Genomic DNA, 24,918 nt, shown 5'->3' on the forward strand with positions numbered 1-24,918 from the left:
GAATCCGATAAGTAAAACAATACATATACAATAATTAATATGTCTTGTGCCAACATTGAGGCAGCTTACAAATGAGCCCACGTATTTTTAGAACTTTTTTTCTGATTTATACTGTACCTGCTGCTAATCTGGACTGGGTTTTACAAGTTGTTTCTTATTGTTTATTTGCTATTCTGCTCCAGGTTAGCCCATCAGTGGGAGCACGGTAACATGTTCAAGCACCTGCAGCATCATACACTCATGTGTAAATGTGTTTTCATGAGGTTTTCAAAAATAAAGCTCTCTTGATGAAAGTGTACCCCTGTGAAAATATATTCATAATTTATAATATTTATAATCAAGTTCATATATTTGATATTTATATTGTAGTTGAAAACAGCCTTGTGAGAAATTCAAAGTAAAGTTCATAAAAACTAAAAAGTTCATAGAATTAAAATTGATGGAGAAGGTCAGACTATTTAATTCAGAAAGACTGTTGGTTAGCTAGCTCATTTAAAATATCCTAAACTTTTTTGACCCTGCCTTTTAAAAGAATCGGAATCGAGATTCCTTAGGAACCGGAATCAAAAGCGGAATCGGAATCGTTCAACCATACCCTATTTGTGATGCTCTCTGTCCTTAGCATATACACAGCTTTGACTGAGAATCAGCGGTCCGCCATTACCATTTTTTTTTTTGCTGTAGCTGCTGGAGGTACAATGTCAGTGCCAAAGAACCGTTAAAAGTGTTGTGGGTTTGGATGCACCAACGAACATAGGAGTCTCCATAGGCCGCTGAGGACATGTTGTTTAAATGTAATTTTCAAAGGAAATGCCCCCCCCCCCACCCCCAAAAAAGTCCTATATGTTTGTGCTAACATTTTACACCAGACTGCCTCACAAACGGGGGTCAGTTCAGTGCTGGAGTTGTGCAAAGATTGCTTCTGAAAGAGGGATCGAAACCAATGCTTCGTGCACAAACATCCAGACTACAGACAAAGTAAGCATCACGCCTCATATTTTGTTTTCTAAAAGAGCTTTCTTGGCTCTGTGTAATGCTAATGTTGCTAAAGCTTCCATTGTCTCTGCCTGTTTTCACTAATACTGCCTTCTCGTGAATCATCATAAATAGGGACGTGTTAATTAAAAATTGTATTTGGAAGCAATGTGAGGTCAGTAACACGGGCACGACCTGTTAAACCATAAGACCAGAATGCCCACGAGCATATCTGGGGGAGGGGAAGCCATAGAGTAGATTGAAAATTTTACACCACTTAAGTAACCTTTAACGTGTACGATCACAACGATTAGAATATTTAAATCCGTTTTTGTGCTTTGGCTGGCACAGAGCCAGATCAGATCATGCTTCAGATTGTGTGTTCCTCCCTGCCCGCGCTACATTATGAGCGGGGATACACACCATCTGTGCGTGGTCTTCTTGGGAGTGAAGCATGCTCTCCAGGGAGCCGACTGTCTGCATTGTGAAAGTATGCCAATGCAGACGCTTCACTCCCGGAAGGCTCTCTTTGAGGAGGGAGTCTTCTCTAGCATTCCCCATGGGTCTGGCCCTGCTTCTGCTGAGAGAGACTGATTCCCTTAGTAGATTATTTAACTTCGTGAAAACTATCCTTGATATCATTCAAGGATAGTTTTCTTAATGAAAACATTCCTGGATATCTCAGTATGGGAGGAGACGTCCTGTTGAAATAGGGGCCGAGACGTGGGGAATGGATGCTTCACCTCGAGGTGGTGAAGCAGATATGGAGAGTTTTTACCCAGGCTCAGGTAGACTTCTTTGTGACTCAGGAGACATCACAATGTCCCCTCTGGTTCTCTCTAGTTCATCCAGATCCACTGGGACTGGACGCTATGGTTCAGACTTGACATCAGTGTGACGTTTACCTCACACTGAGATCCAATCACATTGTGGAATGAAAATAAATTGTATGTGTAGAAATGGGTTCCACCATTGGGAGATGATTTTTTTTAAATGTTACAGAGAAATATCCAGAATCTATCTGTCTTTGAGATTTGATGGGAGGTAGCAGAGAGAGGAGAGATGAGAGATCAACGTCCGCACCTGCATGAATCTGAGACTTTATGGTATACAGAAGCTGGTTCTAGAGCAACAGCATTCAGTGGGGTAGCCAGAGAGGCTGCTGTGAATAAAGTTTACTGAGGTTTAGATTGGATAGAAGGGTTAGAAGGAAGATAAAGAGGGGCTGTAACCGTTTACGGAAGCAGCTTCAGGCACAATTTAGCCCCTGGTGCTTGGGGAAGCCTGTAGGAAGAGGTAGAAGGAAATGAGAGAGGAGGCCAGTAAACTTGCATTGCTGGCTGATGATGCCCTACTCGTACATCTGCAGCGGGGGCTGCTGGCCATTGAAAGAGAAAAGGAATAGCGGAAGGGAAATGTAAGGTGGCTTAGCTTGAGCGGCTATTGGAGGCAGCCTCATGCTAGCGTTTGTAGCCAGAGGTAGAAGGAGTGGTAAGGATAGGAGGTTGGAAAGCTACGCCAGTGGGCGATGCTGCTTGCAGTACAGTAGTTGAAGGCACCACAGTGATTGATTGAGAAGAGGAGGGATGCAGTGCAACTGAGTCTGGGGCATGGCCCAGGCTTGCTGATGTCTAGCTGCTTCTTGACACTCGAGGGGAGCAGGAACTTGATCTGAAAGATGATGTCAGAGAGACATAACTTTTAGTCTTGCAGGCTTTAGTTACCTATTTGGAGGTTGCTGAATTAGTATATTCCGGAGAGATGTAAAGATCATAAAGTTGAGCTTTGCAAATTTTTTGAGAAAACTTAACTTCAGAGTCTTACAGTGCTTGTCTCAATCCTGGGATGGTCCATTTTTCAATGGGAAGGATGGATGGTGAAGGTGAGGCATATGAAAATGTTGGAGATTGTGATGATGGTCTTGATGGTGGAAGTGAAAGGAGACTTTGTGGCTTAGGTGTGTGAGAAGCGGGCTTTGTGGGCCTTCGCCAGTGCGCCAAGGCCTGGGGCTCAGTGGTGGAACAAGGCCGAGGAGGAAGCGCCTAAGAGCCAGCAGAAGGATGTGCCTTTGAGCCGGTGACTTCAGCAGAAGGTGACTTAAAGCTGGTTACTTGAGAAGAAGGTGCCTTTGAGCTTGTTGTCAGATGGGAAGAGCTTAAGTTCAGAAATTTTTTGGCAGTCGAATGAAACTGGATGCCTGAAAACTGCCATATAATAGAAGTAAGTAGGCTGTGTGTATATATACATATTGTGCTAGTTAGAATGATTAGCTAAAAGGGTTACTCCTGTGTCAGGTTGGCTGATTATCTGATCGTGCTCCTCTCGAACCTTGTTAATAAAACATCATCAGTCAGAGTAACCAATGCAAGAGATTTGAGAATGGGGTGGATGGAAACGCAGGTGGAGCAGACAAGCAAAACTGTTTAGTGGTCTGTTCTTCGTACATCGCTTATTACATCCGAAATGAAATGTCACATCCAAGATGCTTATCAGGACCTGGCTAATTCGGTTCTTCGAACGCTCATGTTGTTGATGATTAGTATGGTTGGATTGAGTTATCTGAGATAATTGTGCATTCATGGGTTGGTTCAAAAGGGGTTATGTATCGATATTTGAAATCACGATCAGCAATGCAGCGATTGGCTTGCATCAAAACAGCAACTTAATGACATCATATAATTAAAAAAGACACCGGACAAAAAACCTAACAAGTTTCTGGACTTTTATAAGGAACAGCCAAACGAACAAAACAACATAAATGTTATAATAGATAAATGAAATGTGCACTACTTTTATTTTACTAAATTTAGATTCACGATTTCTAATACAGGCGTTACATTTTTTTATTTCAAAGTAGTAATTAGCAATTACTAGCAAAAAAAAAATTCTGCTGCACTTAAGGTTCCTAAGAGAGCCTTGGTGAGAGAGGTAAAGAAGAACCCAGAGATCACTGTGGATGAGCTCCAGAGATGCAGTCGGGAGGTGGGAGAAAGTTGTAGAAAGTCAACCATCACTGCAGCCCTCCACCAGTCAGGCCTTTATGACAGAGTGGCCTGACAGAAGCCTCTCTTCAGTGCAAGACACATGAAAGCCCCCATGGAGTTTGCTAAAAAAACACCTGAAGGATTCTCTGGTCTGATGAGAAGATTTCTAGTAGTAGATTTCTAATTCTAAGCGGTATGTGTGGAGAAAACCAGGCACTGCTCATCACCTGTCCAATACAGTCCCAACAGTGAAGCATGGTGACAAAAAAAAATAAAACAAATTGAAAATAAATAAATAATTAAAAAATGTATTTTTTCATCTTGCAGTTCATTCATATCAGTTTATATCTAAATATTATGCTCACAGATCATTATTAACATTCTGTATATAATTCAATTTTATTTTCTCTCCCCTTTTTTATTATTTTTATTTTTAGCTCAAAAGACGTAACGGAAGCAGTCAGCCCAGTGGTGTTTCTGGAGAGGTATTCCTTCAGAAATGGAGAAGGCAGAAAGCTGCGGAGGCAGACATTTGCAGCAGTAAGTCTGTGATAGTTTGTCCCTTTTATCAAACATTCCTGCTGTTATAATTTGTACAGCATTTGTTGTTTCTTAAACTGTTGCACTGTCCAAATACCCACACTTGCCATCTTTGCACTTGACCACTTGAGTGAGCATGATGACCATAAGTGTGTGTCGAACTTTTCATGACCTGATGACTGTGTTTCCCAATCCTGATCCTGGAGAACCCCAGCACTGCACGGTTTTGGTGTCTCTCTTATCTGACAAACACACTTTTGAGGCCTTGGGGTCTTTACTGATGAGCTGATGAGTTGAATCAGGTGTGTTTGTACAGGGAGACATCTCAAATGTGCAGTGTTGGGGTTCTCCAGGACCAGGATTGGGAGCCACTGCCTTATGGGACACACTTATGTGTTTACAGAGATTTTTAATATCTAATTATCAATATTTCACATACTGTACATTGGACAGCTTTCCGTGACCTCTTGTGAGATCTCGGCAAAAAGTCTGACGATTTATACCAAAACATGATGCATGATGCGATACACTAAGCATTGTATAGTGCTCCGGAGCATTATTGGAGAGGTTTAGTTTGTGTTAAGGCCACTGTGCTTTGGCATTATTAAGACCAGGGACAGTCTTGTGCACAAACTGTCACATACACACACTCTCAAGTGGCCAAGACTGCAAGTGTGGGTATCTGGACAGGGTCAAAGTCTTAAAAATGAACCCTAAACACAGTCGGACATCACAGTCTTAATAATCCAGTTTAACACTTGTATGATATTGTCTCATCTGACACTATCAAAATAATTCATATGACTATAGCTTGCTATTAATTACTTGCTTCTAATAATGGATGCATTTAACATTTAATTATACAGCATCTTTACAGAGGCTGCTTTTATGGTCTAAACTAAACCCAGTGTAATGTATAAGTTGAATCTAATGTAATAATTCCTTCCTTTCTGTTTTACAGGATTGTTTGCAGATAACACTGTAGTTTTCGTATTGATAAAGCATGGTTTTCTCTTTTTCAAGGTTCATACAGTAAATTTTTTAGACTTTAATTAAGAGTTTTAGTAAAGGAGATATTCATACACAGCAATTCCCTAGTTCCAGTCATGAAGTGAATTCATGATGTTATTGTCAAAGGTAGCAGGTGTTTGTTTTCCTGAACACTTTCTCTGTCTTCCATTGTTCGGACAGTCAGTGTTTATTTGATGCTGTGCTGATAGAGTTTTATAGATGATATTACACACTTGACATGCATGTCTACATGGTGTTATTTTGTGAGTTTGAAACATTTACATTGTGTTGTATAACATTTTGGTCAATTTAATTTTTAAGAAAATTTATCTTTTTCCAGTGTTCTCTGAAAGACATACTGTATTTACTGTTTTGTTTTTTAATACAAGCATTTTCATTTTCATACTGAAAATAGTTAAGGTTTACAACATAACTGCCTTTTTATTCTTTATGGTGGCAAAAACGAGCTTGGTGACAGAGTAATTTGGGTATGTCTTTAAATGAGTTTGACATATCAATAAATAATGTAAGATCCTTACAAAACTATGCATGTTCATTATGCTTTATGTATTTATTTGTTCATTCATTCATTCATTTATAATTTCTGTTTTTATTCCTAGAGTTCAAATGGTAGAGAATGGTAAATCACAGAAACACAAATGTGAACAATTGTAACTTTAAAACACAATGTAATACACAATGTAAATTTTTTTATTTTACACAAAGCACATCATTTGATTAGTAAATATATTTGTCTTTGATCAAAAAAAAAAAATCTTAAAAATGTGTCTTATATTTAATGAGAGGAATCTATCTGTTGGATACAACTGCGACTGCTGGGGATGTGCACATTAATATTGCCCAATTTTTGTCAAGCTGAACAACGGAGGAAGGTGTAGACGTTAATAAAACAGAATCTAATAAGTAGCAAATTTAATCTATTGTTAACCGAATCTATCCCTTCAGCCGAAAAAACGAAAGACATCTGTCGTAAATTGATAAGGAAGTGTGACGCCGCTGCTCAGCTTTGATGTCATTGGCTTTGAATTTTCAGGACAGTCTGTAGTTGGACTATCTTTTAACCCATATTAAACAGCGCATCATGTTAAAAAGTATGTTTTGCTGCTATCATCACATTAGTAATATATTACGTCAACAATGAAGTGTTGCTATCTTGAGAAAAATTACATCTTCAGAGAGATCCTATCCCTAACCCTAAGCATAACTTCAATGAACTACAAAAAACAGCCCCTAGTTTTGCCTTTCCATAGATAGAACGACGGAGGCTTGTGGGTAATGTAGTTTAAAACTTTTTATTAACGAAAAGAAATAAATTATTTATTTTAAGGAAAACTGGATATCTAAATATGTTCATTGTGCAAACCTCTATGATATATTTGAGAGGCAGGGTGAAATGTGGTATTTTACAGTGAGCAATATTTAAAATGCCTTTATGCCAGCTTTCCATTTATTTCTGAAAACTGAGTTCAAGCAAGGATTATAAGCAATAATCCTGCCCATTTTCTCCTTGATATGTTAATTGGACTCTGATTTACAGCCATTTGAAATGTACAGCTTTGTGCTATTCCGGGGGGGGGGGGGTGCTACTGGGCCCCTGGGGGTAGAAGGGCAGTAAAACCTATGTATTCTCCTCATCATGGACAACAGACTGAGCTGAGTCACATTTATATCTGACAGTTTTCACAGTCCTCTGTTTTCTATTCTTACATCATTGCTATTATACCTTTTGACAGGACATTGTGAGGCCATCTGATGAAACATGGAAAAATTTGAAAGAAATTATTTAATAATGAAAATAATAGATTATTTCTTTGATTTTTGAAGTAAATGGCAATAAATATAATGGATGAACCTGCAACAATTAGCAAAAATCAGTGTAAAAATGTCCTCCTCACCCCTGTATCTTGCTCCTCACGTGCTTGTCATCAGTAACGTGCATGCTCTTGGTTTGAATACAGTACAAGATCCACGTTGATCATTCCTGCTACATTCTCAGTTATCCATCAAGTGTTTGTAACAATAAAGCCCACGGCACCATCTTGTAATGCAAAATAATTAATCTCGTAACTCCCTTTATTTCACAAAAAATTTGCATATTTGTTACTAAAATATAAAAAATAACTTTCTGGTGTACTGATGTCCCAGATGTTATTAATCCGATCAAAAATGTGTATGTCTTAAGTAAAAAATAATCCCAATAATTAATATGTAGTTTTTCCAAGTCTAAAATAAACACATATAAGCCTACCTAGTAAAATGATGTGTTTACCAAGAATCTTCAAAACACAATATTCACCATTTTCATTTTATTGAAGCATAGACTATAAAGTTGATAAAGTAGCATCAAGACAAATGAGATTCAAGGAAAATAATTATCATCAAAATACATTAACCTCATATATTAATCAGTTCACACAGATGAGTGATGAAATGTCCTTAAAAGTCACAGACCTATCCAGTCAGCTGTGATTCAGATCATGCGATACATATAAGACATGTGATACTGTTCCAGAAAATAATGATTCCTTATCATCACATCTAAACTGGTTTCATCTCCCCATCATGATCTTCTTCTCTCATGTCTGGAAACAGTTTGTGGTTGATATCCAGCACTGATGTGGTGTAGCTTGTTCTCAGCCAGAGGATCTCTCGGTCCTAACATCCCAGACCTGGTCAAAGTGAAACCAACAATCCAGATGAAGTTGTTTAATGGACAGAGAGCTCAGCTTATGTTCTGTGTGATTTTAGCAGGGTGAGCAACTATGACCCTTGTAGTATTGTACACTTACCATTCTTCAAGCTGCTTTAAGACCTTTAGAGAAGCTTTTTCTTTGAAGACAATTTACCACATCCTCTTCTTTCACTTCTATCAAGAGCATCACTTGGTTTAAAACCCCTCATTTGGCTGATGAGATCATCTGTACAAATTAAAATACTGCAATAAAAATTTCATTCTGCAAGAATTAAGAAAAAGTTACAGAGGCAAAGGACTTGCTCATGAGACTGACTTAGCATGTCTAGTTCTCAGAGACTGGAGTTTTTGCCTCTAAAATTCATCTATTGTTGCAGTAAATGTGTCTTTCTTCCTCTAGAATCTTTCTCCAAAGTTCCTGACTTCTCTCACAAATGTGTTTTTGTCTGTACAGTGTAAGTTCTTGCTTCTAACCAATCAACTATAAATCCACAATTTATAACATAACATTAACAAAACAATGAAATAATGTCAATTGGTGTTTATATCAACTAAACCAATTTCATGACACTTGTCTGCTTTTAAACAGGTGGTGTGTTTTTAAAAACATAAGATTAAAAATGTCCAGTCACAATTTGCTAACATGCTGTAATTTTATAATTATAAAAAAAAAAAAAATCAAGGCTGACATGACCAGTCCCGTGAGAGATCATCATAAAGTGCTGTAACACATAACACAGCATTGCTTTAACACACACATACCAGAGGACTTGTGTTTGTTTGAGCACAAGATGGCCGTCTTCATTCCTCATCCTGAACAAATCATTTCCTTGGTCTTCCTTCTCTTCTGTGAAACAAGATAATCTCTACTTACTCTGTGTGCAATTAATATTGCTCATTAAACATTTAATTAAGTTAATTTCAAATAAGATTCAGATCAGAGCATTTGATGAGTAAATGTTGATTCAAAAAAACTCTAAACAAATGTACATGGGAAGAGCTGATCATGGCAAGATTCACTGAGACTCAGTAATAGCTCTTTTAGTTTTTAGGAAGGTTTGTGAGGGTTGGCTCTTAAAAGAGCTGTTGAGCTCGATATTGTAGACCTGAAAAAGAAGAACAGCATTATCTGCAAACAATCCTGTAAGACAGAAAGGAAAGAAATATTATTAATTACGTGCAACTTGTACATTACACTGGGTTTTGTTTAGACCATAAAAGCAGCCTCTGTAAAGATGCTGTATAATTTAATTTAATAAATGCCTCCATTATTAAAAGCAAGTAATTAATAGCAAGCTATAGTCATATGAATTCTTTTGATAGTGTCAGATGAGACAATATCATACAAGTGTTAAACTGGATTATTAAGACTGTGATGTGCGACTGTGTTTAGGGTTCATTTTTAAGACTTTGACCATGTCCAGATACCCACACTTGCAGTCTTGGCCACTTGAGAGTGTGTGTATGTGACAGTGTGTGCACAAGATTGTCCGAGGTCTTAATAATGCCAAAGCACAGCGTCCTTAACACACACTAAACCTCTCCAATACTGCTCCAGAGCACTATACAATGCTTAGTGTATCCCATCATGCATCATGTTTTGGAATAAATCGTCAGACTTTTTGCCGAGATCTCACAAGAGATCACGGGAAGCTGTCCAATCTACAGTATGTGAAATATTGATAATTAGATATTAAAAATCTCTGTAAACACATAAGTGTGTCCCATAAGGCAGTGGCTCCCAATCCTGGTCCTGGAGAACCCCAACACTGCACATTTGAGATGTCTCCCTGTTCAAACACACCTGATTCAACTCATCAGCTCATCAGTGAAGACTCCAAGGCCTCAAAAGTGTGTTTGTCAGATAAGAGAGACACCAAAACCGTGCAGTGCTGGGGTTCTCCAGGATCAGGATTGGGAAACACAGTCATCAGGTCATGAAAAGTTCGACACACACTTATGGTCATCATGCTCCCTCAAGTGGTCAAGTGCAAAGATGGCAAGTGTGGGTATTTGGACAGTGCAACAGTTTAAGAAACAACAAATGCTGTACAAATGATAACAGTAGGAATGTTTGATAAAAGGGACAAACTATCACAGACTTACTGCTGCAAATGTCTGCCTCCGCAGCTTTCTGCCTTCTCCATTTCTGAAGGAATACCTCTCCAGAAACACCACTGGACTGATTGCTTCCTTTACGTCTTTTCAGCTAAAAATAAAAATAAAAATAATAAAAAAGGGGAGAGAAAATAAAATTGAATTATATACAGAATGTTAATAATGATCTGTGAGCATAATATTTAGATATAAACTGATATGAATGAACTGCAAGATTATTATTTTTTTTTTATTATTTATTTATTTTTAATTTGTTTTATTTTTTGGGGATTTACATTAAAAGGTATTAAAAGCATGGTGCAGAACATATGATTACTGTTATATCTGTCATATAAAAGCACATAAAAACACTAACATTACAGTGATACAAACATAGCTGGTTTGGTGATTATTGTATTGTTGTATTGATTATTAATATACCATAGTAAAACTACAGTTACTAATGTCCCGTTTACTGTGTTTTAACTTCACATTTCATTTATTACAATTGTAAGTATCGTGATTAACATGATTTTACTACAAATACAACTTACATCGTTGAACCTGAAATTAATATAAAACGGATGAAGGCACGTCTATGGCACGTGTCTATGGCACGTGTCTATGGCACGTCACGTGACAGATAGTTTAATCACACTAATTAGCAGCTGTGTTCATTTATTTAAACACAATGAAACTCAAAGACAGCCGCGGATGACCGATATAATACAGCGATTAAACATATGGCGCTAATCTGATTAATAAAGAAGACAGAATACATTTTATAAAAGGCATTAAAAGAGCGTATATACGACTACTCACCCAAACTGTGGAACTGATAGCAAGTATCGCGATGTGTGCTGAATGAGACTTCTTGAACGTGATTTCATAGCGATAAACATCTCATGTCCTCGCGTCAATTCTGATGCCAAAAGTTTCCCACTGAAAGCAATGAAGGTCGTGCCGAGAGGCACATTTGGCGTCATAAAAGTGACGCTAGGGGCGCTTGACCATGCTTCGGTTTTTGACACCTTTGGAGTGAGAATGGGTTGTAACAAAGAGTGAAATATATATATATATATAACATGTAACATATAACATATATATATATATAACATGGATAAGGTTGCTGCTTCAGTATTTGTAGATATTTTTTTCCACATGTTTCTATGGTATACTGAAAAACAGTTATAAGCATATACGTTTAAATAAGGCTTTCATTGGCACTATGATCCTCACAGTGTGAGTAATACGTGAGCTCATTGTGAACTCACACGATTATCATACCACGATTCTCACAGTGTGAGTAATCCCTGAGCTTATTCTGAGTTCAAAGGATCCTCTGTCAGGGTTCTGTCACTTCAGTCTAGTGTTATTCATGGTTTTGTGATGGAGCCATGAAACTCTCCTCATGTCATTGTTTTCATGTGAGCGTGTGACTTCGAGACTGCTCAAGCCATGTGCTCTTGTCTGCGTGTCCTGTTTCTTGTTGGAGCGTGGTGTTCGGATCCCGGCACTCATGTTTTGCTGAGTTTCGGTTTCGTGTCGGGGACCGGACACTCGCGCTCCATGTTCTGTTTTATTGTGGTATCGTGCGGCCTCAAAGTGTTGTCTTGTATTGTTGCACACAGTTCGAGTTATCGGCTGTGTGCTTTCTTGTTCTATTTTGTCTTGTGCTGTTGCACGCAGCTTAGTTTTTACTGGCTGCGTGCTGTCTTGTGTGAACATTTATGAGCTTGCTCATTTGCTGCGTGTTTGTGTCTATTCAAGCACATGGCTTGCGATTGGTTTGCTGGCCATGTGCTTGTGTTTTTGTTTTGTGTGAGCACATGGCTTTTGTCTTAGTTCCTATGTGCCATGTGCTCTCGTCAATTGTCTTGACCCCACCCATCTTGTTGTCACAGTGTCTGGGTTGTGTCCCTGGGTTTCCACTAGATGTCCTCCTTTCCCACGGTGTCTGTCACCTTATTAACTGTCTGTTCCCTTATTTGGTCACCTTCTTCCTTGTTTGAGTTAATTGATTATTCCCCACCTGTCTCCAGTTCCCTCATTCACCTTCTGTGTATTTATACCCGGTCTGTCTGTGTATGTGTCACGGAGTCCTTGTTTAATGTTTGAAACTCATGTCCGTCAGCTCTTGTCCTTGCCTTGTGTTCGTGTCTTGTTTATGTTTGGATTTGGATATTCTGGTTTTGACCCTGCCTGGACTGTTTAACCCTTTTGGATTACCCTTTAATAAATGACTTACCTGCGATTGGTTCCCTCTCCTGTGTTTTCTGTAACACCGTTCGTGACAGAAGGACTCCGTCACACAGGGAACCAGCGGTATGTCGTTTTTCCGTTTCCCAGCCAAGATGGCGGAGTGGCGAACCAAGTACCTTCGGTTGATCGCCCTCCGCCAAGAGGGCTATGAAGTGGGGGCCCTGGCTCAGGTGTTCTGGTCCCTTACCGAGGGCATGGGCTACAACGATGCGGCCCTCAAGGACTATTTTAATGGCAGGCTGGATGATCCAGTGTCTCAGGAGGAGATGGCGCAGTTAGAGACACTGGAATTCTGGGAATTTGTGCGCTACCTGCAGCATCGGCTTCGGTGGGATGCCCCAGCCGCTTCTGTCTCTTCCGGCGGGGTGGTCGTCAGCCCAGCACCACTGCCCAGAATGGCTACCAGCCAAGCGCCACAGCACAAGATGGCCGCTAACCCAGCGCCAATGCCCAAATTGGCCACCGTTCCAGCGCCACAGCCCAAGATGGCCGCCAGCCCAGCGCCAATGCCCAAATTTGCCACTGGTTCAGCTCCACAACCCAAGATGGCCGTCAGCCTAGCGCCACAGCACCAGATGGCCGTCAGTCCAGCGCCACAGCATAAGATCGCCGTCAGTCCAGCGCCACTGCACAAGATGGCCGCTAACCCAGCGCCAATGCCCAAATTGGCCACCGGTCCAGCGCCACAGTACAAGATGGCCGCCAGTCCAGCACCACAGTACAAGATGGCCGCCTGTCCAGAGTCATGGCCCAAGATGGCTGCTTGCCCAGCACCGCTGCACAGGATGAGAGTCTCAGCTGACCCTCCGGAGTCGATTCAGGTGCCAGCTGACCCTCCGGAGTCGATTCAGGTGCCTGTGAACTCTCCAGAGTCGAGTCAGGTGCCAGTGAACTCTCCAGAGTCGAGTCAGGTGCCAGTGAACTCTCCAGAGTCGAGTCAGGTGCCAGTGAACTCTCCAGGGTCGAGTCAGGTGCCAGTGAACTCTCCAGAGTTGAGTCAAATGCCAGTGAACTCTCCAGAGTCAGGGCTAGTCACCGCTGATCCTCCAGAGTCAGGGCTAGTCACCGCTGATCCTCCAGAGTCAGGGCTAGTCACCGCTGACCTTTCAGAGTTCAGTCAAGTCACCGGTGATCTTCAAGGACTGAGTCAAGTCACCGGTGATCTTCAAGGACTGAGTCAAGTCACCGGTGATCTTCAAGGACTGAGTCAAGTCACCGGTGATCTTCAAGGACTGAGTCAAGTCACCGGTGATCTTCAAGGACTGAGTCAAGTCACCGGTGATCTTCAAGGACTGAGTGAAGTCACCGGTGATCTTCAAGAACAAAGGCAAGTCACCATTGATCTTCATGAGCAGTGTCAGGCCAGCACCAATCTTCTGGAGTCCAGTAAGGACACCAGGGAATTACCAGAGTTTCGTCGTCCCGTTGGTCCAGCCGCACGGAGGTCTGCTCCGCCTTGGGGGGCTCTGGTCCTGACCACATGGCTGTGGTGCTCTTCTGCTCCGCCCTGGGGGGCTTCCGTCCTGACCACACGGTTGTGGTGGTCTTCTGCTCCGCCCTGGGGGGCTTCCGCCTTGACCACACGGTTGTGGTGGTCTTCTGCTCCGCCCTGGGGGGCTTCCGTCCTGACCACACGGTTGTGGTGGTCTTCTGCTTCGCCCTGGGGGGCTTCCGCCCTGACCACACGGTTGTGGTGGTCCTCTGCTCCGCCCTGGGGGACTCCAGTCACCACCACACGGACGTGGTGGTCTTCTGCCCCGCCCTGGAGGGGCTTCATGTTGTTTTTTGTTTTTGTGTTCACTCCTGTCCCTGTTCCTCTCTGTCAGTCTGGCCCTCCGTCCCTCCCCCTGAACCTCCTCCTGTCCTCCTCCCTCCTGGTCTCCCTGTTTGGTGTTCACACTTCTGGTGTCTGTTCCCCATGTTTTTCTTTTCTGGCCCTCTGTCCCTCCCCCTGAACCTCCACCTGTCCGCCTCCCTCCTGGTCTCTGTTTTGTGTCTGTCGTGGAGCGTCTGGGAGCCGCTCCGTAGAGGGGGGGTACTGTCACAGTGTCTGGGTTGTGTCCCTGGGTTTCCACTAGATGTCCTCCTTTCCCACGGTGTCTGTCACCTTATTAACTGTCTGTTCCCTTATTTGGTCACCTTCCTCCTTGTTTGAGTTAATTGATTATTCCCCGCCTGTCTCCAGTTCCCTCATTCACCTTCTGTGTATTTATACCCGGTCTGTCTGTGTATGTGTCACGGAGTCCTTGTTTAATGTTTGAAACTCATGTCCGTTAGCTCTTGTCCTTGCCTTATGTTCGTGTCTTGTTTATGTTTGGATTTGGATATTGTGGTTTTGACCATGCCTGGACTGTTTACCCCTTTTGGATTACCCTTTAATAAATGACTTACCTGCGATTGGTTCCCTCTCCTGTGTTTTCTGTAACACCGTTCGTGACACTTGTTACCTGATTATTGATGTAATTTTCCCCACATGTGTTCCCTCGTTACCCTCCTCATTAGCTCCCTATTTATTGTCCTTGTGTTTGCAGTCTGGTTGTTAGTTCGTCGTCGAATATTTGTCTTTGCTTATCGTGCCTTGCCTTGCCTGTCAAGTTTTGTCTGTTTTCCCCTATGGGGTAGTTTTTGTTTGTTTATTTTATTATTACTACTATTAAAGAGCCCTTCTCTCTGCACCATTGAGTCCTCGCCTTATCCCTCTACCCAAACCCTGACATCCTCATACTGCGATCCTCACAGTGTAAGTAATATGTGAGCTCATTGCGAACTCAAACGATCCTCATACTGAATTACTCGCAGTGTGAATAATATGTGAGCTCATTATGAATTAAATTTTGAGCATGTTGTAAGAAGGCAGTTCACTGGGAATAATATAATCTTGGATAAGATTCCTAAAAATTTCGCACCTACAACATGCATACATTGATGCAGAGACTTGTATGTTCTACATGTCTAGAGTATATAGAGACATCAACTCCTTATTATTCCTTTTTTAATTTCTTTACATAAATTATTTAGCAATTTTTTGTGTGTGTGTGTGTTTGTCTTTATTATGATAGGATAGTTTAGATCTGACAAGAATCTGACAAGAATGACAAGTGGAAAGAGAGAGGGGTGGGATCGTGAAAGGTCCTTGAGCCAGGATTTTAACTCAGTGTTGGTGCGCTGCCCATGCGGTTATCAGTGATGACAAGAATTTAAAGGTTTTAATAACATAGTATTTATCAATGGATCAACGAATGGGTCAGCAAACTTCAGCTGTGTGTCTTGCGTCATCAGCCCGAAACTAAAACTCGATTCAGTTCGGTTACTTTCTGTGAATAAACAGGCTTAAACAACAATTCGTTGAGGGATCAAACATCAAAAGGATTATTGAGCACAGAGCATAGGGAATAGACCAGAATTCTTATAAACTTTTTAAGAATTACCGGGTTTTTTATAGGATATGATGAGTAAAAGGAATAGTGAGGAAGCTTAAAGTATTATTATCATTATTATAAAGCACGGCAGTGAGTTGTATGTGCGGGTATGTGTGTGTCAGGATTTAGTCTGTAAACCTATTTTCTGATCCATAGTCCGAAACAGAAGGTGGCAGTAAAGCACCAATTCACTGGATGCCAACAAATCGAAGTTAAGAACTGAAAAGGAGTCACCAAAACAACACCAGAAGAAGAATGTATCTGTTAAATTGTAGTGTTTGTCAAATACCAACACCAAACTGAAAATTAATCAAAATAAACAAGGTAACCAAATTGTAGAAATACTTTGAAGGAAATAAAAGATGAATTCTACATGTTTGTGATATTACTAACCAATATTAGAGAACTTTTAGATCACAGTTAACAAAATGAGTTTAACACAATGATACACATCGTAAGATCATAGTATGGGCACTCAGTGAGTGCGCAGTGACTGGAAAATGCATGGATCATCACTGAATTCCTCATGGATCGTTGGAAGAAGTCGCTCTTGCAGGACATTTTGATATCATTTCATGGCAGTGTTTTTGGGCAGAATTATGAAGACGCCCACTCCCTTGGTTGAAAAGCAACCACACAAATTGGATGGTCTCACGATGATTCACTGCTGGTATGTCAAAAGACTCATGGTAGTGCTCTCATTTCTTCTCCAAACAATCGATTTTCCAGATGTACCAAACCGTTGAAAGGGAGCTTCATCAGAGAAAATAACTTTTGCACCAGTCTTCTGCTGTCCAATCCTTGTACTTTGTACAACGTCATACCACAAATGGATAAACACAGCCCAGGATGCATACCAAATTGTGTGTGGCTCAAAGATCCCCATGCGGGAACAGCTCGGAAAGACGGCTTTCAAGTCTGCAGCAGTCAACACGCTTCCCAACAACCCAGAAACCCTCCTTAAACACTAACGCACCTTATAGCGCAACTGGATCTAATTAGGTGATTACCATGCAGTAAGTAATCAAGTTGTTACCAACATTAACTAGGCAGCTATGCCTGCTACAATCCACCCCCCGAACTGGATCGCCGTCCCGGTGATCACATGACAACTCAGATCCATGGCCTGAAGACTGCCTTGACCGCATTAACTGCCCCACTTGGTCCAACCGCTGGCCTAGGGAGGCGATTCACGTTAGAATGCTGGCCCGCCGTAACTCAACTCGTCTTTCTAACCGTAAGTCGACTAGTCCAGGCCTTAACTCTCTCTCAACACACACAGGGGTTTCTGCTTGCACCACACCTGTCCTCAGAGGTGGAACAATGTTTCCCAAGTGGTCCTGGGAACAACCTTGACCCATAAGCTCGGGGCTCCCAACACCTACTCTAACAACCCTCACCAGATCAACATCTTCCTCCTCCAGATGAAGGGAACTTTCCTCCAGAGAAGGGGGATTCTCCTCTGGAGCTGATCTGTGCTCACATTCATCCAGGACCTCTAACCCCAATCGACCCTTAATCAAAGAACGATGTTCCGTTCTTACTTGGGTCAAGTCATCAGCCGGATCAATAACATACACTACACATGCAGTGAGGACATAATTACTGATTATTTTGAGTTAAGCGTTGTGTATCGCGCTGAGTAAACATAAAATGATGTCTGCATTTGTGATCGGGGAAACAACAAAAACAAGCTCCACTCTACACTGCTAAAAAATCACCTTTGAATCATCAGTGCCAAATTATTTAAATACAAAACATGTACTTACAGGCTGTTAGTCAGAAGAGCCAGACTCTGCTTGCAAAGTCGGAACTGCCCAACTTAATAGAAACAGCCTTTGTGTCACAGATGCATTGTAGGCAACTGGTTCATTATATACTCCTTGTCCTCCATAAAATCTTAATATTAGGGTTGAAATGAAAGCTTTAGCCTAAGTTCTGCCAGGAAGACTCAATTACTTTGTCACTAATTACCTTCATCATTATCCAATGACGTCTTAATACTCCGGTATAAAAGATTGTACTTACACATGTTTGAGTTCGCAGATGCCGACGCGACAACTATTGCTCGCGTTACTGCTAATCACCATGTCCAACGAAACTCCAATCGTCTGCGACTACTCAGTCTCTGATGACGAGTTTGTCCCGCCCTCTCCTCTTCCAACTCTGCGTAGCACACGCCTCCAATGCCGTGACTCGCCCTGGGCTACGTGGTCTACGGAGGACGTGTTCAGTACTCTGGAATCAGCTGGCATTCCCGTCAGACATGGTCTGTCCAGAGAGGATCTTCTTCTTCTCGCCCAAAATACCCTGGGTAATCCACCTGAGTCCGTCTCTAATCTCGCTACTCCTTCAGCACCCAGGCATTCAAAACAAGCCGGCAGAAAGAGAACAGCGAAATCATCGTCACCACATCTAGCCAAAAGAACCACGCTGCATGCTCGGGCACCCGTTCATCCGGACATCACCGAACCTGACGGAGTTAACACTCAACTCCTCCAAGCGGTTCAAAGCCTCTCCCAAACCGGAAGTCTGGAATCAAGGATGCAAAATTCGAACAGTCAGCTGCTAGTTCCAATGGCCTGGATCCGGCTGTCACCTTCGCCGTAACTTCTCAAATCCGTCCTCCTGCCAGCGTATCAAGCGACCCCTCGAGCGTCGCTTCTACTTCAGCCCCGCCAACTTCTCACCAACCGGCTCAGACTCCATTCCAAGATGTCCCCGCTCCAACTGAAACCCCATTATTTAACCTTTCCACAGCAACCCCTGGCCAGCTATTCGGTAGGCGTTTCGTTTCTCCAGCCGCTGCCGCTGTGGCAGTCTTGCTTAAAACTTCCGATCCAAGGTTACAACGGAATCTTACATTCGCAGAGTTTGTCATCGCTTTCAGTGTTTTCAGAGACATTCTGTGCCAGGCTTTCCCAGATCGAAGGGAAGAATTGGATTTATATTTAGCTATGATGGCAGACTTTAATCAACGTTACGGGGGCACATTATTCTACAAATATCATAAATCATTCTCCGCTAAATCCGCTTCATTCATTTCACTGTTTAACACCAGACTATACTGGTCCGTGACGGACACCGAACTGCTTGTTCGCCATTTCGGCGGTGCCAAAACGCTGGCTTGTAATATCTGTAGCGCTCACGGACACTCTGCGCCTTTCTGCCCCAAAGCTTTTGCCAGCCAAGAGCAGCACGCTGTCCAAGGTGCTGATAACGTAAGGCTTCCACATAACAGCAAGAATCGCTATAACACAGAACACAAAGGCGCTCTTATTTGCAATAACTTCAATGAATCTGTCTGTTCCTTTTCTCAATGTAAATATGAACACATTTGCAGTTTCTGCAAGGATCCACACCCGAAATCAGTCTGTCCACGCCGATACAAACCTCCAATCCGAGGAAAAGCCCCATTTCGCAGAAAATTCTGAAAAGCCACCCTTCTACTCCCATTAACGTTTCCATTCTTTCTAACTACCTCTCTTCTCATCCCGATCCGACTTTTGTCGATTATCTAATCACCGGTCTGTCTCAAGGGTTTCGGGTGGGCATCCTTTCCAATCTCACCACCTTTTTTTATAGCTAAAAATCTGCAATCAGCTATTACTGAACCAGATGTGGTTTCTAATCTGTTAGAGAAAGAGGTAAATAAAGGTTATGTCATTGGTCCTTTTGATTCCCCTCCTTTTTCGCCTTTTCGCATCAATTCCATCGGCATCGCAACACGGAAATACTCCGGTAAAAAACGTCTTATTTTGGACATGTCTTCCCCTCATTCCGCTTACACAGCGAGCGTGAACGAATGCATACCTTTAGAACCGTTTTCTTTACATTAAGCCTCGGTCGACAATGCCATTCATTTAATCAAGGTAGCCGGTCAAGGTGCTTGGTTAGCTAAAGCTGATATAACAGATGCTTTCAAGACTATGCCAATCCATCCCTCTGACTGGCCACTTTTTGGTGTTAAATGGAATTCTAAATTCTATTTTGCAGTTAGGCTTACATTTGGGTGTAGAAGTAGCCCTAACATTTTTAATAGCCTCTCTGAAGCGATGTGCTGGATTTTGCTGAACGTCTGCAAGCTCCCTTTCGTTTTACATTTGCTTGACGATTTTCTGTTAATCGATTATCCGTCTTCTCAATCCGCAGTTTTGGACATTCTAAAAAATATTTTGAGCGACGTCGGTATCCCCCTTTCCGCTGAGAAAACTTGGGGCCCCCTACTTCATTAGAATTTCTGGGGATTACACTAGATTCAGTGCTAAAGCAAGCTTCTCTCCCCCCCGAAAAACTCGCAAGAATCAGGTTTTTTTTTTGGAATCTTTCCCCTACCTACATTTCATATCAAAGCGCGATTTGCTTTCGCTACTCGGACACCTAAATTTCGCTATGAGAATCACTCCTCAAGGCAGGGCTTTCATTTCACGGTTGTTAACTCTGGCACATTCCGTGGAAAATCTAAGCGATCAGATCCAACTAGACGAAGGCTGTTTATCTGACATTAAATTCTGGAAAAGACTGCTTAACGAGTGGGACGGTATTTCTTTTTTCTACAACGACGATTTCAAATCATCGCTCCAACGCTGCCCCTTCAATCGGTTTCGGGGAGTTCTTCCAAGGGCAATGGTTTGCTGAAAAATGGCCCAACGACTTTCCCAAAACCGCTTCCAACTCCGTTTCATCCGCGCTTTATGAGATATACCCTATAGCTGTCGCCAGTGTCATCCGGGGCCCTGAATGGTCATGTAAACGTATCTTGATGCTCTGCGATAACGAAGCCACAGTCGCCATCATTAATAAAGGGAGATCTGCTTGCCTTATGATTATGCCTTTTCTGAGGCGGTTAATTTGGCAATCAGTCGTTTTCAATTTTATTATCAAAGCTGAACACATACCCGGTCACTTCAATGTTATTGCTGATGCGCTCTCTCGATTTCGACTTCAGACTTTCAGACAGCTGTGCCCCTCAGCCAACCCGGATCCTTTAATCTGCCCTCCGTTAGCAGACATAATACTGAACTAAACGACCTGCTTACGTCAGCTAGAAATTACATTTCTAAACGCGTCGCTCCCTCTACACTCAAAGCCTACACGTCTGCATGGTCCGCTTTTCTAATGTTTTGTTTTTCCTTTCAAATTTCCGTTTTTCCTATTCAAATTTCGACCATTTGCTCCTTTCTCGTCTCTAATTTTAAAATCTGCAAACTCAAAATTTCTTCTATTCGCAGACTCCTTGCCGGCATCCAATTCTACGCTAAATTTTATAATCCTAATTTTCAAAGCCTTTTTTATGATTATTCCGTTCGATTACTACTCAAGGGGTTAGCTAAATCTTCCATCAAAATTATAGATAAACGTCTGCCTATTACCCTGCCTATATTGCAAAAATTAATTACTTCCGTCTGCTATGGCCATCTCTCTATGAACCTCAATATTCTTCTCGAAGCAGTATTCTTATCTGCTTTCTACGGGTTTATGCGTCCAGGGGAATTCACTTCAGAAACTAATCAATTTGATCCTGCTCGTGGCATTTCCTTTTCAGATCTACGATTCGGACCTAAATTCTTCACACTCTTCCTCAAGCACTCAAAAAAACCGATGTGCAAGGTTCTGGTGTTACCTTAACAATTTCAAAAATCAATAATAATTTCTGTCCCTTCTCTGCCATGGTGAAATTTCTTAAATTCCGACCTAGAACTTCTAAAAACGCACCACTCTTTATTTTACCTAACGGAGCACCCCTTTCCGAGGCCTGTTTTAGAACTCATTTAACCACTGTTCTCAAAAGCTGCAGTCTATCCCCCTCTCTCTATACTGGCCATTCATTCAGAATTGGGGCAGCTACTTCAGCAGCTGAACGAGGAATCTCTACATCAGCTATTAAGATCATGGGCTTATGGTCTTCCTCAGCATTTGAATCATACATCAGACCCGATTCAAAAACCATTCTCGAAGCTCAGCAAGCTCTCCAGTAACAAATCAGGTAAATTCATGCAATTACTGGTGGTGGTGTTACTATATCTGTATGGTCTATCAAGGCTGTATATGTCTGGCCTATTGTGGCTATTTCTGTACGGTGTTTCGAGGCCTGTCCGTGTCTGCCTATCGTGGCTGTCTGCGTCTGGCCTATTGTGGCTATTTCTGTAGGGTCTATCATGGCCTGTCGCGGCATGCCTATCGTGGCTGTCTGCGTCTGGCGTATCGTGGCTATTTCTGTACGGTCTATCAAGGCCTGTCTGCGTCTGGCCTATTGTGGCTATTTCTGTACGGTCCATCGAGGCCTGTCTGTGGCTGTCTGCGTCTGGCCTATCGTGGCTATTTCTGTACGGTCTATTGAGGCCTGTCTGTGTCTGCCTATCGTGGCTGTCTGCGTCTGGCCTATTGTGGCTATTTATGTAGGGTCTATCATGGCCTGTCTGTGTCTGCCTATCGTGGCTGTCTGCGTCTGGCCTATCGTGGCTATTTCTGTCGGTCTATAGAGGCCTGTCTGTGTTGGCCTATCGTGGCTATTTCTGTACGGTCTATCGAGGCCTGTCTGTGTCTGCCTATTGTGGCTTGTCTGTGTCTGGCCTATCGCGGCTATTTCTGTATGATCTATCAAGGCCTATATATATGTCTGAAATTATATATAAAAAAAAAAAAAAATAAACATAGGCATATGAGGTTTAATCTAACGTCATCATACTGATCATGCTAACTCTCTCTTCATATCTTCCAGGAACCTTAGGATTCACAACTGGTGGGTATACTTTCATCTACTCATTTTGGGGGGAAGGCTGGCCCCATCTGGCGGTTTCATAATCCACCTAATTTTGGGGGTCGGCTGCGCCCCTGCCATCGTCTTCAGGCAGGAAATGCAGATCTGCTACCCTTGGATTACGAACCATGGACGGGGCCTTCCGCCAAAGAAACTTATAATTATGCTTGCTGAGTTGTCAATAAATGTATGCTTCATACATAATTTTATCTCCCGAGTCTTTCTGGTAGAAATGAAAGCTTTAGCCTAAGTTCTGCCAGGAAGACTCAATTACTTCGTCACTAATTACCTTCATCATTATCCAATCACGTCTTAATACTTCGGTTTAAAAGATTGTACTTACACATGTTTGAGTTTGCAGATGCCGACGCGACAACAACCTCCACCCTCCCCACCACCACCAGGATGGTCCTGTCCTTACCTTACAGGGGGTCAGCTGCGCCCCTGCCTTCGTCTTCAGGCAGGAAATGCAGATCTGCTACCCTTGGATTACGAACCATGGACGGGGCCTTCCACCAAAGAAACTTATAATTATGCTTGCTGAGTTGTCAATAAATGTATGCTTCATACATCATTTTATCTCCCGAGTCTTTCTGGTAGAACTGTTCTATTAGTTGTTGTAAATTCAACTTAACTAATGATTTCTAGTTGTGTCTTCTTTTGGAAGGCCAAAAGAAAACGACTCCACAACATGGCGACAGCAATAGCAAGAATAAAAGTTATGCCTTCTTTCTTTGTGTGAAAATTTGGTCAGTGTTATGCAAATGTTCCCACATTTTGACGTAGACGTGGGGGCATGTTAGAGACGTTTTAGGAGGGCATGATTGACTCTTAACTTTTATAAAAAACATCTTTTTGGATTTGAGACTTTAGTCTTTGCAATTTTACAAATCTTCTTTATGCACCAAGGGCTTGTGATACTCCAAAGAGAAAGGAAAAATTTAAATTGCATCATATCACCCCTTTAAACTGCAAATTAGTCTTTCAGAGATCAAATTTTATATTTGGACCTGAAATATTTACAGAGGTCTGGACTAGCTGGCTATGAGCATGGGTGGGTTAGCCTAATCTCTCTAAGGACCCGGAAATGATGGCTATACTTGCCCGGGCTATTAAGAGGGTCAAGCTAGAATGGCAAACTTCACTGTGTCCTGAGCCCTCTAGGCTGGATGCAACTGACCTCATGCTTCGGGTGACGAAGGTAACTGTGCGTTCACTGTGTCATGTGATGTCCATACTTGTGGTCCAGGAAAGCCATATTCGGTTTTTGTGTTCACCTCATTCAACCATTCTTTTTATTTAGAAAAACACTTTACAACTGCACCTGCAATGTGTTGTACAACCAACATACAGCTACATACAATACATAAAACACACACAATCCAAATAAAAACACAGATACTATCCCAACTCCTTGAAAGCTAATGACAATAAATAATTTTTAACCCAAGCTTTGAAAATATTTGTGGATCTAATCTCTCTAATCTCAAATGGTAGGCTATTCCTAAGCCTTGGACCTGCAACAGCAAAGGCCTGATCCCCTTTCTGCTTTAACTGAGTTTGTGGGACAGTAAGAAACAACTTATTTGTTGATCTAAAAGACCTAGATGACTGTCGGAAAGTAATCAGCTCAGACATATAAGCAGGAGCCTCAGTGAAAGCTGTCTCCCCATGTCTTTGTAAAAGTCATTGAGGCAGCCCTCTCCCCTGTGCAGAGGATCTCTTTTCTTGGGATAGAGTTCATTCAAATGCAGGACAGTGGTCTTTGCTCTTGTGTGTCTTGCTTTGTGTACATGAGTGTGTCGGCAGGGATTGGCTGTTCATCAAGGAATTTGATTGGTGGATCCAGAAGCGGATGACTTTAAAAGGACAGCACTACCAAAATATGGCAAGCTCGCCATTTATTTTGATCTAATTTTGCAATGTGTTTTCATTTAGGGAGTTAGGGAAGTTCACTTGTATTTTTTTCTTTATAATTATGTCATTTATATATTTAATTTTATTAGTTTGTTGTTTGTTATTTTGGCTTTGGGCCTCTCGAAAGATAATACTCCTTATACTTCACTCTTCTTTAATAAATTGTTTAAAGTTATATGTTGTCTTTGGTGATCTGTTGGCTGTGGCCGCAATCCCAGTAACATCACTAATTAGTGTCTC

General features: G+C 41.9%; 2 long non-coding RNA genes across 2 annotated transcripts in view; both read right to left on the reverse strand.

The window, feature by feature from the left end:
* Positions 1-4,432: 4,432 nt before the first annotated feature.
* The window catches only part of LOC132122611 (uncharacterized), a 50,790-nt gene continuing 30,304 nt past the window's right edge, over positions 4,433-24,918 (reverse strand). Inside the window, exons 2-3 of the long non-coding RNA XR_009426402.1 lie at positions 4,623-4,736; positions 4,433-4,505 (exon numbers count right to left, since the gene is read on the reverse strand). This is a non-coding gene — a long non-coding RNA (uncharacterized LOC132122611). The remainder of the gene's footprint in view (positions 4,506-4,622; positions 4,737-24,918) is intronic.
* LOC132122610 (uncharacterized) lies at positions 8,988-10,191 on the reverse strand. Its single transcript, XR_009426401.1, has 3 exons — positions 10,028-10,191; positions 9,214-9,329; positions 8,988-9,070 (listed from the first exon to the last, which is right to left on the reverse strand). It is a non-coding gene; the product is annotated as an uncharacterized LOC132122610 (long non-coding RNA).

The sequence above is a fragment of the Carassius carassius genome, chromosome 40 (assembly GCF_963082965.1).
Source record: "Carassius carassius chromosome 40, fCarCar2.1, whole genome shotgun sequence".
Lineage (NCBI taxonomy): Eukaryota > Metazoa > Chordata > Actinopteri > Cypriniformes > Cyprinidae > Carassius > Carassius carassius.